Source organism: Ursus arctos, unplaced genomic scaffold, assembly GCF_023065955.2.
Source record: "Ursus arctos isolate Adak ecotype North America unplaced genomic scaffold, UrsArc2.0 scaffold_26, whole genome shotgun sequence".
Taxonomy (NCBI): domain Eukaryota; kingdom Metazoa; phylum Chordata; class Mammalia; order Carnivora; family Ursidae; genus Ursus; species Ursus arctos.
This window is the reverse complement of record NW_026622941.1, coordinates 8923191-8938322: the sequence shown is the minus strand read 5'-3', so window position 1 is coordinate 8938322 and position 15132 is coordinate 8923191.

Genomic DNA, 15132 nt, shown 5'->3' with positions numbered 1-15132 from the left:
TTTCGTCTACTGCACTGACCATACTTTCTTTAGAGTAGAAGTTTAAAATTACCATATTGACTGGTTCTTCTGAGTATTCCATCCAGCATTTCCATCAAAAGAAACGGATACACCCCCACGTCCTAGAGTAGCATAAAATTAACAATAACATAGGATTCACCAGTTTAGACTGTTAGCATGCAATTAGGGCAAATAACGTACCTTCTCTGGGCCTTGATTTTTTTGTAAAATGGGAATAACACCCAGTAGTTATTGGAAATAAATGAAACATTTATAAATGATTTCATAGTTTCCTTTAGTAACTCAATATATTTTTGTCATCACCAGCTGTATCTAAATCACTATTTTTTAAAAGATTTTTTATTTATTCATTAAAGAGAGAGCCAGTGAAAGCAGGAGGAGGGGGGGAGGGTCGAGGGAGAGAGAAAAACAGATTCCCTGCTGAGCAGGGAGCCTGATGACCAGGGCTCAGACCCCAGGACCCCAGGATCATGACCTGAGCCGAAGGCGGACACTTAACCAACTGAGTCACCCAGGTACCCCCCCTAAAGCACTATTTCTTAGTCAGCATACATCACAGCTTTATTAACTCACAATTGAGTTAATGAGTTTATACATTAATGAGTTTAGTAAATGAATTTACTGTTGAGGAAGAAAAATTTTTACTCTCTTAATGGGGGCCCATGAATTAAACTAAAAGATAGATTAACAGGAGAAAAGGCACACAATTTTATTAATATTTTTTTGTAGGAGAGTTCACAGAAAAGAAGTAAAACTCCAAGAAGGACTTAGACTCAGGAGCTTATATGCCCTTCTTAAAAAATGAAAAAGGGTTTGGGCTTTCAGGGATCATAAATGTCAGTGAGTCGCTCACTTTTCTCCCTGCACCCAAAACCAAACTGGGTGCAGAGGGGATCTTCCTCGAAGGGAAATTTATTAGCAGGAGAACTTGTCTAGTATCTGTTCATTCTCAATTGCCTTCAGCTCAAAATAATCTTTGTGCCAATGTGGTATATTTTGGGTAGCATATTCTGATGCCCTTTATTACTTTCATTTTATAAGGAAAGAGTATTCTCGGGGCGCCTGGGTGGCTGTCTGTTAAGCTTCTGCCTTCAGCTCAGGTCATGATCCCAGGGTCCTGGGACTGAGCCCCTTTGGGCTCCCTGCTCAGCAGGGAGTCTGCTTCTCTGCCTCCACACTTGTGTTCTCTCATGTGCTCTCTCTCTTTCTCTCAAATAAGTAAATAAAATCTTTTAAAAAAAAGAAGGAAAGAAAGCAAGAAAGAAAGGGTAAGAAAGAAGAAGAAAAGAGTATTCCCTCCCCTGTTGGGGGGGGGGGGGCTGGCTGGCTCAGTCAGAAGAGCGTGCACCTCTTGATCTCAGGGTTGTGAGTTGGAGCCCCAGGTTGGGTGTAGAGATGACTTAAAAAAAAATTACCTCCTTGGGGCTTCCAGTGAGTCTTCTGGTCTCCTTTTCTAGGATTTGGGTGCAAATCCATATTGAGATTAAGCACTAGATTTATACCCTTTGGGGTTATGTACCCTAGGTCAGGAGAGCTATTCTCCTGGGAAGAAGTCGAAAAGGAAAAACTGATTTAAAATATACTTAAAGCCTCCGCGCATGTCTTCACATACATTATTGTGTTCAACCCTCTCAATAACCTTTTTCACTAGCTATTATTAATCCTTAATTTACAGATGAGGAAATTAAGTTTCCTTCATGAAATCAAAGTGCATGAAGATAGTAATAGAATTTAAATTCCGTTCTGTCTGACTTCGTCACATCTTTCATTCTATGAAAATAGAGTAGTGCAAAAAATCTATTTAAAATGCGTAGCACACACATAAATGTTTGCCCAAAGATGCCTGGCATTTGCCACTGTAAATACATGCAGTGGAAGGCCCACCCTGCCTTTGTTAGCAAGGGAAATAGCTCTGGTCCACGAAGATACTGGGGAGATGTCTTAGCAAAAAAATAAAGAGGACAGATGTATATATTATTTCCCTAAATTCTCCATTTTCTCCCTTGAATGCTTATAAACTGCGGTATGCAGATAATGGCCCCAAACCTGTGAATGTATTATGCTATGGCAAAGGGGCATTAAAGTTGCAGATGGAATTAAGTTTGCTAATCAGCTGACCTAAAAATAGGGAGATTGTTCTATATTACCCGAATGTTCTATATTATCTTAGTGAGCCAAATAACAAGGGTCTTTAAAAGTGTAAGTGGGAGACAGAATAGATAGGTTGAATGTTGCCATATGAGAAGGACTTATTCTGTCATTGCTGGTTTTGAAGATGGAAGGGGACCATGAGCTCAGCAATGCAGGAAGCCTCTAGAAGTTGGGGGAAAAAACCAAGGAAATGGATTTTCCCCTACAATCTCCAGAAAAGAATACAGGCCTATGAAACCTCCATTTTTACCCAGTGAGATACATGTCAGGCTTCTGATCTACAGAACTGTGAGGTAATAAACTTGTGTTGCTTTAAACACCGAGTTGTGGTAAATCTTTAGAGCAGCAATAGAAAACTAATACAAAAGCTAACCAATATTTCCGAAAGCAGCAGCGAATTTTAGGCCTTTTCTGCTGCCTAAAGTCCAGCCAATTGCCAACCTCATTACTCCTTTGTCTGCTAACAACAGGAGAATGGATTGTATCCCTTGCTTGGACTAATCAATGAATAAGTGCCCAGGAATCATTTTGAGGGGCAGCTTTTCAGTTCTGTGAAAATGATATTAAAGTGTAATCTTCAAAAAGGTAGAATCATAACTCTCCTGTAAAATCAACACGTCAAAGGTTTTATATAACTTGCTAAGTAATGAAAGAACCAAGGAGACATGAACATCAGCTCAAAGTTCATTTGAGAAGCTGGGTGTTTACAGCCAAGTTAATAAAGGAATGCTAGGGAAGATGGCCGGGATAGATACGAAACTGGTTAATGTCCTTTTGAACCGTGAACCATAACCTTAAGGATTATCGGTTCCTCCACTAGCCAGGAAATCTGTGCACCTATGAGTTAATCTCTGCCTCTTCAGAGATTGTAAAGTAACCCAGGCAATAGAAAATCAGTCAAAGGCACATATCCAGTCCTAAACTGAAAGGACGCATAGTAACTTCTTCCTTCATTTCTAACTTTTGGGTAATCTTTTTGACATTGATAAGTCTGAGAAAAGAAATTGTTAGAGTTGCCAGAATCAGGGAGAATAGATCTCCCTGTCAAAGCACTGTCCCTGGGGCACCTGGGTGGCTCAGTCAGTTAAGCGCCTAACTTAGCTCTGATCATGCTCTCAGGGTCCTCAGATCAAGCCCTGCATTAAGCCCTGCATCAGGCTCCACACCCAGCGGGGGAGTCTGCTTGTCCCTCCCCTCCCCGATGCTCCTCCCCCACTCACGCACTCGCATGCACACTCTCTCTCTCTTCTCTTTAATAAATAAATAAGTAAAATCTTTCAGGGGAAAAAAAAAGCAGTCTGCCTAGGTTTCCTTCCTGCCTGCATTCTAGAGACATGTGTGAGAGACCACCAGTAATTGCAACAAATCAGCTCCTCAGACTTCCCCAGCTGAGAAAATGGCAATCCCAGTAATCTAGGCAAGAACTTTAGAATCATCCATGACTGTTCTCTTTAGTTCATACCTTATATACAATTCGTCTGTATATTCAGTATTCATCAAAAATAGTTTGAGGGCCTACTATGAGACAGCAACTTTCTTCTGTCATGGGCATCCATCGGTGGACAAAATGGACAAAAATTGTACCCTCATGGAACTTGCATTCTAGTGGGGGAGAAAAATAATAAACATAAGTAAAATCTACAATCTGTAGAATGTTATATGAGGACAAATATTAAATGGAGAGGGCTTGGGAGAATTGGGGGGATGGGGCTTAGAATTTAAGTAGAGTTGTCAGGGAAGGCCTCACAGACAAGATGACAGTTAAGAAGGGATCTGAAGGGAGTGAGAAGCAGTCTTGTGTCCATTCCTTCCAGGCAGAGGGATCATGTGCCAGTGCATTAGAAGAATGATGGGGTTCAGGACATACTACCCCAAAATATAGCACCTTGGCATACTGATTATTTTCAGCAGAAGGAATTAGAGAGAACAGCAGAAACAGGAATTTCATTTCACCCTCTCCTGACCCTTCCTCCTTGAAATAGGTCATAAAACCCTCATGTGAGAGGTGCCTTCCCTCTCTCTAAGAAAGGAACATCCTTAGCGCCAAAGAATGCTGCAAAGAATCTGAACAGGACTTGCTGAGTTTCCTTCAGTTTACTACAGACATACCATATTTCCCCTCAACTATCTGCTCAGGCTTAACCATTTCTTTGGGTCTTCGTTTCCTTGTGAAGGCTCCCTTGTCACATCAAAATGATATTAAATAACTTTGTATGCTTTTCTTCCATTAGTCTGTCTTTGTCAGTTTGGCTTTCAGACCCAGCCAGAGACCCTAAGAAGGACGAGCAGACTCCATGCTGAGAGCAGTGCCCTACTTGGGGCTTGATCTCACAACCCTGAGATCATGACCTGAGCCAAAATCAGGAGTCCCTGGCTCAACCAACTGAGCCACCCATGTTCCCCACCTCCAAGCTTTTTGACATAAATATAGACTTGAGTGATTATCCTAAAGAAAATATGTAAAGCTGCCATTTCTTGTTGAACAATTACATAGTGTTCCCTTGTGTACATATACTGAATGGACATTTTGTTACTATACAATATAGATATAGTGATGAACATTTTTGTCATTTGTAATATTGTGTAATCACAATAGTCTTAAACATGTATTAGTACACATAGATGCAAGCATAACTATAAAATAAGTTCCTGAAAGTGTTACTATTAGGGGCGCCTGGGTGGCTCAGTCGTTAAGCATCTGCCTTCGGCTCAGGGCATGATCCCAGCATCCTGGGATCGAGCCCCGCATTGGGCTTCCTGCTCCTCTGGGAGCCTGCTTCTTCCTCTCCCATTCCCCCTGCTTGTGTTTCCTCTCTCTCTCTCTCTCTCTCTCTCTCGCTGGCTGTCTCACTCTCTGACAAATAAATAAATAAAATCTTTTAAAAAAATAAAAAATAAGTGAAGTGTTACTATTAGGTCAAAATATGTGTATGATTTATATTTCAAATTACTATCCATAGAAGTTGTAAATCTGTATTTTTTTTTAAGAGTTTATTTTATTTTTTTAAGTAATCCTTACACCCAACGTGGGGCTTGAACTCACAACCCTGAGATCAAGAGTCACACACTCTACTAACTGAGGCAGCTAGGCATGTTCTTAAGTGGGTGAATTCATGCTAGCAGCCAGAATTAGATGTAATCCGGGTCCCCTTTATAGAGATGAGTCAGGGTAGGGATGACATGTGAAAATGACCTCTCATTCATGCTGTAGCAGTAAAAAGGTTAAAAACCTCTGCTTTAGATGACTTCTTATCTAAGCCTGCCTTGTAATTTTATACTTGTCTTCTTCTATCTTTTGAATTTTTCTTTCTGCCTTTCCAATGCTCTGTACACACACGCACCAACTTATCTACACACACACACGCAGAACATGTCTCTTATGGACACTTGTTAACTAAAGATAAGCTGTCGTTCCCATAGAAAGATGATCTATTATCAACAGAATACACACTTTTGATGTTTTTCGTTTGTAGCAACAAATTCATGCTGAGCTATGTGAGTATCATACATTTACAAGATGACGGTTAGGGTTAGAAGTATATTATTTGACCACAAACGAGTTTTCTGCACATAAATGAAAAATTTAAGTTTTTATTTATTTAAGTAATCTCTACACACCACATGGGGCTTGAACTCACACTCCCAAGTTCAAGAGTCACATTCTCCTCCAACTGAGCCAGCCAGGCACCCCTAATGCAAAATTATTAATGAAAAAGCAAGCCTGAATGGATTCTAGTATCAAGAATATTAATGGGAAATTTGAAAACATTGCCCCCAGGATCTATCTAGGTGTGTTCAGCTTTAATAATTCTATACTTTATGATAGATTCAACCAGTCTCCCCCAAAGTTTAAAGTGGACATATAAGTGAAGAGAAGTTTAGATTTTTGAAGCCACACACCATGATATCACATGATTAGTCATTGTGTCCTTCATTTTTGTATTGAGAAAAATTTACGACAATAAATCAAGTGGAGAAAGCAACATTATCGATCCTATGTGAGATATGGCTTCTGTAGCCTAAATGCTTGTTAGTCTTGGTAAAGGTGATTATTTTACTGCTTATCACAAAGGTAGTCTGATTTTTTTAACTTTTAAATGTGCAAGGGAGAAAAAAAACTTTCCTCTACTCTATTAAGGTCCACAGTTGGGGCCTGTGGATAGACTGACAAAAGACAGATGAACAGAAAAGAATGGTTTGTTTGTTTTTCATATGCACACAGGGAACAGGGCTCAGAAAAGAACTGAAAATCCCAAAGGGCAGTCAGACTGTGAGTTTGTATACCATTTTAACAAAGGGCAATAAATTGTGGAGAAGTGATAAGAAAAAGAAAAAAAAGGTTTAGGTTTCTAGGAGTGGTAAATTGTGAGAAGATAAATATATGGGGGAACTAATGGAAAGTAAAGGTGACTTTAGCAAAGCTTGTCTGTGCAGACGTATCTCAGTGCTGCATCCCTCTTATCGTGTCTGGTGATTAAAAGTCTGTTCTCATTTTCTTGGTATGGGAGAGGGGAGGAAGACACCTTCACAAAGGGAAATTTATGCCCTGATTTTAGGCAGATAGGGAGAGGGGAGAGGTAGAAAGTTTTTCTTCCATCTGCTCTTTCTAAATTGCTTTCAGCTCAAAATAATTCTTATACCAAAGTGCCTATTTTAGAGTAGTATAGGCATATTCTAATTCCCTTCAAATGCACCACTCATAAAACCCGAACTCATATACCTCAATCTGTAATTTTTGTCACAAACGTAACAATCTACAGAGAATTAATTGATATTTCCCATTATTTAACTATTAACTTTGTTCAAGGAATTGTGCTATAAACATTATGGACACACTGAGATGAAACAAATTGGGAAACAAAGTCAGGTATGTATAGTATTTAAGTCTGGTTTTGCAGTTAAGAGCATGAACTTCGAGGATACAAAAATACAGATTTGGAGGGGTACGTGTTTATAGCAGCATTATCAACAATAGCCAAACTATTGGGGTGCCTGGGTGGCACAGCGGTTAAGCGTCTGCCTTCGGCTCAGGGCGTGATCCCGGCGTTATGGGATCGAGCCCCACATCAGGCTCCTCCTCTATGAGCCTGCTTCTTCCTCTCCCACTCCCCCTGCTTGTGTTCCCTCTATCTCTGTCAAATAAACAAATAAAATCTTAAAAAAAAAAAAATAGCAGGGGCGCCTGGGTGGCACAGCGGTTAAGCGTCTGCCTTCGGCTCAGGGCGTGATCCTGGCGTTCTGGGATCGAGCCCCACATCAGGCTCCTCTGCTATGAGCCTGCTTCTTCCTCTCCCACTCCCCCTGCTTGTGTTCCCTCTCTCGCTGGCTGTCTCTATCTCTGTCAAATACATAAATAAATAAAATCTTAAAAAAAAAAAAAAAATAGCCAAACCATGGAGAGAGCACAGATGTCCATCAACAGATGAATGGATAAAGAAGATATGATATATATATGTAATTATTTTATTATAATATATAAAATATATGTATTATAATATATATTATTATTCAGCCATCAGAAAGAATGAAACCTTGTCATTTGCTATGACATGGATGGAGCGAGAGTGTATTATGCTAAGTGGACTATGTCAGTCAGAGAAAGACAAATACCATATGATCTCACTCATATGTGGAATTTAAGAAAGAAAATAGACGAACATATAGGAAGGGGGAAAAGAAAAAAGGAGAGAGGGAAACAAGCCATAAGAGATTCTTTTTTTTTTATTTTTAATTTATTTGTCAGAGAAAGAGAGAGCGTACAAGCAGGGGGAATGGCAGGCAGAGGGGGAAGCAGGCTCCCCACTGAGCAAGGAGCCTGATGTGGGATTCGATCCCAGGACCCTGGGACCATAACCTGAGCTGAAGGCAGACGCTTAACCTCTTGAGCCACCCAGGCATCCATGTCAATAGTTTCTTGGGTTTCTTGGGTTATGAAGCCTCTAAGGTTGTTGTGCCAAAAGGTAAACTGTAGAGTGAACTCATGAAATCTCCCCTAATTTCTATTCTTTAATTGTAAATGAGTGTAACATCTCCTTTGACTCATCATAATATTGCAAGTATAAAATAAAACAATCAATTGGAAAAGGCTGTAAAACAAAAGTTACAAGTTCTAGGAGAGAAAATGGAAATTTTTTTAAAACTTCATTTGAGAGTTAACACAGTCCCATGAAGTAAGATACTTTATAGGAGAAAATAATCAATATGTCTACATTTTAGCTTGTATTATGTTTTCAACACTGTGCTATGCAATGTAAGGGGTACAGGAGAACTGTAAAACATTGTGCCTGTTCTCAAAAAGCTTGTAATATGGTAGGATAGAAGAAAATTACTAATGTAAATTACAGCACACAACCAACACATACAAAGTTTTCTTTATTGGAAATACTAAAACCATATGATACGTTATCTCTGGACAGTGGATGGAAGAAAAGAAAACTAATATTGAGCTAAGTGATTTCACAGGTGATGTCTTATTTAATCCTCTCAAGCATTCCTTGAGTTAAGGACTATTTTCTCCACTTTTATAAATGAGGTTACCAAAACTAATATGCTAAATGACTTATCCATGGTAAGTGATATGCTAAACAACTAATTCATGGTAATATTAATAAATATTAGAACATGGACTAAAACTACATCCTTTATTGTTTTTACCATACAGAGGCAGCTTTTAAGACCTGTCACAAATGGGGGTGCCTGGGTGTCTCAGTTGGTTAAGCATCTGCCTTCTACTCAGGTCATGATCCCAGGGTCCTGGGATGAGCTCTGCTTCTTCTTCGGGCTCCCTGCTCAGCGGGAAGCCTGCTTCTCCCTCTCCCTCTACCCCTCCCCGCTCTCCCTCCCTGGGTTCATGCTCTCTCTCTCAAATAAATAAATAAAATCTTAAAATAATAATAATAAAAAGACTTGTCACAAATGTTCCAGATCTTTCTCTTTCTGGGCATATGGTAGGATTGTACTTCCCTGCTCACTAAAAGTTAGGTATGTGTGACCTGCTCTGGCCAGTGAAATGTGAGTGGATGTGATATGCATCACTTCTGAGCAGAAGCCCCAAGAACTAGTACACCCAATTAACCTTGTTCTCTCTTCCTCTGCCACAAAATGTAGCAATATTCAATATGGCAGCTGTTCAGTCACTTTGGGCCCTGGAATGAAGACAACATGGAGCACAGGCCCTACCCCACCCTCAATGGACATGAAAAATGAGGAATAAATGTTTTTACTTTAAGCACTAAGCTTTACATTTGTTTTCTTTGGCAACTTATAACCAATCCTGACTCACTGGAACTGGAAATATGGTGCCGTTCTCATTAAATTCCTAAAATATGTAACTTTAGCTTAAGAACTAGTCAGCAGGTGATGAGGATACTTATTGGAGACTGAAAGTCTGGGATGATATGTTGTTATTTTGTCTGTAGTAACTCGAAAGTCAGAAAATGTGTTTGACCATCTTATAGCTCTAGAAGAAGTTGGAAAATAGAATATCAGTAGCATGTTTTGGTTACTGCGTTCTACTAATACTGACAAGGTACTACAAGAGATGACCGTAGCAAAGAACTGGCCAGTTTTCAATCAGGAGTGTAAGGGAAAAGAGAATCCAAAACTCTGGGTGCTTAACAGGATTGGAAGAGGCAACTGTGTGATAAAGCTTTTGAATAATAAAGGCCAATCAGACCTTGGTTTTGTGGCAAAGGGCACATCAAGGTATGGTAGTCCCATTAGCTGTTAAAAACTCAAAATGGATTAATGCATTGCCCAGCAAATTCTTCCAATTAGAAAAAATGGCTTAGAGTATAGCTCTCCCAACCAAAGCTGCATAGTCCTAGGGTAGCCACAGATTGAGAGATTTATGTCTTGAAAGAATTACTGTTGTGGCTAATGACACATGGAGCTGACAAGAATAAAAGAGATAACAAGCTGACTAACTTTGAAACCATAAACCTGAATTAGGAAATCTATAACTATTGGAGACGGAAAATGACTCCAAGACGCTTAATCTTCTATAGGCAACGAGCAAGGGGTAAACCTGGCTCGGTTATCTAACATCTTCTTCCAAAGTGGCCAAGGGAAATAATGGCAAAGAAACAGCTTCCAGAGGGTAGAGCCATACCACAGAGAACATAAACTGGTGAGTCCTACCTGGAAAAGAAAACTGAAGCCTAATTAAGAAAATTCCTCAGAGCGCCTGGGAGTCTCAGTCGGTTAAGCATCTGCCTTTTGCTCAGGTCATGATCCTGGGATCTTGGGATCGAGCCCCGCATGTGGCTCCCTGCTCAGGGGGCAGCCTGCTTCTCCCTCTCCTGTTCCCCCTGCTTGTGCTCTCTTTCTCTCTGTGCCAAATAAATAAATACATAAAATATTTAAAAAGAAAATTAACTTCAAAAAAAGAAAAAGAAAATTCCTCATCCCCTGGGTAAGAGACCCTCTGAACATTTGTCTAGAATTTCTCCAGGGTAAGTTTTTCTAGTTTAAGAAAAAAAAAAAAAGGAGCTCAGAATTCCTAATCTTTTATTTTAAATCATCCCCACCTTCCACACATCACAGAAGGCTAATTGCTGGGGAAACATATCAGCATATCAGATTTTCTGTGAGATTATAACCTGTTCAATTTCTGTAGCCCTCAGGTCTCTTGTGCTGCTTGTCTTGAATGTCATAAAGAATTCTGTACTTTGGGTCTCAGTTTCCTCATTCTTCAGTTAACGAGATCATATCAGCTGATTTCTAGAGACCCTTTTAGTACTAAAAAATAATTCTATCTCCTGCTAACGGTAGTCAATTCTTGAACTTCATGCACAATTCAGAAAATGATTTCCATTGCATCTAAAAACTAAAAAGTAGTGCAGGGCTGTCTTTCCCTAGGATCACTAACACGAGAGCCTTGCACTGATGAGGGATGCTAGTCACAGCATAGATTCTTATGTGTTCAGGATGATAACGTTTTTTTCTTAAGTTTCATTTAAGTAATCTCTACACCCAATATAGGGCTCAAACCCAAGGCCCCAAGATCAAGAGTCACATGCTCTTCTGACTGAGCCAGCCAGGCACCCCCAAGATGATGACTTTTAACTGGAAAAAATCTATGTACACATACTTATTCAAAATATATGGAGAGGAGGGACACCTGGGTGGCTCAGTCGGTTAAGCATCTGCCTTTCGGCTCAGGTCATGATCCCGGGGTCCTGGGATCAAGTCCCACATTAGGCTTCTTGCACAGCAAGGAGCCTGTTTCTCCCTCTGCCTGCTGCCCCCCATCCCCTGCTTGTGCTCTCTCTCTCTAATTAATAAATATTTTTTTAAAAAGTAGAAAACAAAAATTTTAAAAAATTAAATGCTTACATTTAAAAATATACATGTATTTGGAAAGGACATCACAAGATGGTAGAACAAATGGCCAGACAGGGAAAACAGGGAAATTGAAAACAATAGCCTCAGTTTTCAGAGAAGGCATAAGCTACTTCCTCTGTATGGAATATTCCCCTCATACCTATATCATTGCTGCTTATCCCCCCGCATGCAGCACCAGCATCAGTAAGGGAATCTTTACTTTGGTCCCAAGATTAGGTTAGGTTCCCATACCTCCCGTCCTTTGTTGTATTCATTCCACTCATAACTATACGTTCAGCGTTTATCGTCCTCGTTAAGCTCTAAGCCCTGTAAGGACAGAGAACGGAGTCAGTATATTCAACCTGTGCCTAGCACAGTACCTGGAACTGAGGGGTGCCCAACGACCACGGACTTAATAAGGCCCTTTCCGGTTGCCTTTATGTGTCAGTGCACGTCTCCTCTGCCACACAGCCTTGTAACTGCACTTTAAGATGGACAAGAAGAAACCAGAAATATAAGAGAGAATGTGCCCCACTAGTTTTGCCGAAACCATGACCTGTTAGATAAATTGTTAGGGGGGAAATGCTGGTAGAATACTTCAAACAGTAATTCCATTCTACACAAGAGATGAGAAGGTGCGTACTCTCAAAAACCTATGTCACGTATCACTACAGAGCAAATGCTCTTGGATAGCTATTAGTTAAGGAATATCTCAAACCCAGTCTCTATTTCTGCAACAACTGTTAGAGGGTAAAGGATGACATTTCTTTTTTTTTTTTAACTTTTTTTTAAAAGATGACATTTCTTAAATGTACACATGTATGACTGAATAAGCACAGAATATTTCTGAAAAGATGTACAAGAAACTGAGAACCGTCTACACCCACACAGTGTACTGTCTGCATCGGCTTGACTATTCCGCTGTCTTCATCAACAGGAACTTAGCACCCCAGGAAATTCTTGCCCAGAAAATAAAAGTTGCAAATAATTGTAGTGTTCAATTCAGGAACATCCAGAAAAACCGTCTGAAACTGCTCAGCTTTTCCATAGGCAGTTGTCAAATGATTATTTATTCTCTAAGACATTTTGAAACCCTCACTCTTGCCGTGTCTGCAGTCCTAAACCATGATCTTTAACCAATCTTAATCAAACCCCACACTGAAAGACGCCCCCACTTAAACCAGACCCCCAAACCACATAAATATCCTGACTTAGCCCTCCCCTCCCAGCCACTCCTAAGGCTCCTTCCAGGCAGTGTGCTTCCTTACCACGGTCTGAATAAAAATAAACCCAGCTTGGCCCTATCATGGGTGTTGGAATATTATTTTCAGGGTGCTAACATTTGACAAAACTAACAGTAGTTACTCTTGAGGCGCAAACTGAGAGAAAAGACATGAAAGGTGGGGGGTTTTTTGTACCCTTGAATTTTACATCGGTATGTTTTATCTATTCCAAAATAAACGATAAAAACAAAAACAAAAACAAAAGCAAAGTAAAATCTGAACACTTGAAAGCAGAAGATACTACTGTGTACTCCCCTCTCTGGCCAGAAGGTGTCACTTTCTGGCCTACGTACCAGCTGCCTCCCCCTTTTCTCAGTCAGTCACATGGCGGGGGACCTAGATGGGCCTGGAAACTGTTAACTCCTGGAAAGAAGGGTTCAGGATCTCTCCTCACAATAATAGCTAATATTGTTGAATGCTTACTAAATGCCAAATAATATTTCTTAAATGGTTTTACGGTAAAATTAGTACAACTAACCGCACATATTTAGAATGTACAATTTTTAAAATTTTTATTTAAGTAATCTCTACACCCAGCGTGGGGCTTGAACTCATGCCTGAGATCAAGAGTCGCCTGCTCCACCGACTCAGCCAGCTGGCGCCCCTAAAGTGCACAATCTGATGAATTTTGACATGTGTATGCAACCATGAAATTATCACCACAATCGAGACAATGAACATACCCATCGCCCCCAAAAGTTTTCTCATGCTAATTTGTAACTCACCCCTCCCTCCCTCTGGATAAGTATGTTAAGTACTTTGTACGAATATCTTATTTCAGCCTCACCACCACTTTTTGAAGTAATGAACAGGAGAGAAGTAAGGGGCATATCCTGAGGGGATCATGTGCTCTCTTGCAAGGTGGAAGCGTCTGCCTCATCTGTACGTGAGAAAGAAATTCTAGCATTTAACAGGGGGGAGTGGGCCACTTTTCAGGCCCTGAGAATTCAGGGGAATCTGAAAATTCAAAAATTTGGAGTGCATCCATTGTGACATCCCTATCCCAATGTCTAGGGTCCGAGTCCTTCCCAAAGAGCGCTTTGACCTTGGCAGAGCAGTCCGGCCAAGGCTGAGAATTCACCTTTCCCTGTAGTTGTTCCTCTTATAACAAAATGCTTTTCCCGGTCTTTAGATTGTCCTGAACTGTGGCTGCAGAAGTTGAGAATTTTTGTATTCTGCCAAGAGGCCTTCTGACTGTCATATTTAGCATTGAATTGCTTATTTTATTTATTTATTTATTTATTTATTTATTTATTTAAGAGAGAGAGAGGGCACAAGTTGGGGGGAGGGACAGAGGGAGACAGAATCTTAAGCAGACTCCACGCTCATCACAGAGCCCAACGAGGAGCTTGATCTCACGACCCTAAGATCATGACCTGAGCTGAAATCAAGAGTCAGATGTTCAACCGTCTGAGCCACCCAGGTGCCCCTCATTTAACTGCTTATAAATCACCCTCGACATGTAATTCTCTCTCTCCAAAGTATCTGTTGCTCCTTATCAAAAGCCATCCAATTCCGTTGTCCTAATAAATACTATTAATACCATAACACTATTATAGTATTATAGTATTATATGTAGTACATATATACCAATTTGTATATTAATCAATTACTATTAATTATGACATATATCTTAAAACATGATTATACATTAATCAAATATAATATGATGTTATTATATGATAATATATAACTCTATGTTAATGTTATGTTATGCCACTATATTATACTATACTATTATAAGTACTATTTTCCTTTTCTCAAACACCTGACACAATGCCCAGCCTCCTGCATTTCTTTCTTTTTTTCCAAGATTTTATTTATTTATTTATTTGAGAGTGAGAGAGAGTGAGCACGAGCAGGAGGGAGAGGGAGAAGCAGGCTTCCCACTGAGAGGGGCTCGACATTGGGCTCCATGCCAGGACCCTGGGACCATGACCTGAGCCAAAGGCAGATTCTTTTTTTTTTTTTAAGATTTTATTTATTTAACACAGAGGGAGAGAGTACAAGCAGGGGGAGGGGCAAGGCAGAGGGAGAGGGAGAAGCAAGCTCCCCACTGAGCAGGGAGCCCCATGTGGGGCTCGATCCCAGGAGCCTGGGATCATGACCTGAGCCGAAGGCAGACGCTTCACCGACTGAGCCACCCAGGCGCCCCCAAGCCAAAGGCAGATTCTTAACCACCTGAGCCACCCAGGCGCACTGCCTCCTGCATTTCTTTCTACAGATGTGCCATTTCACTTCAACGCAGATGAAAATACTAACAATTGCGCTGCCAATGATGCCAGTGGCTATGAATGCTCCGCCTGCCTGCAGTGATGAGGTTATCTTCAGCAGCTGGTCAGTTGATGATCCA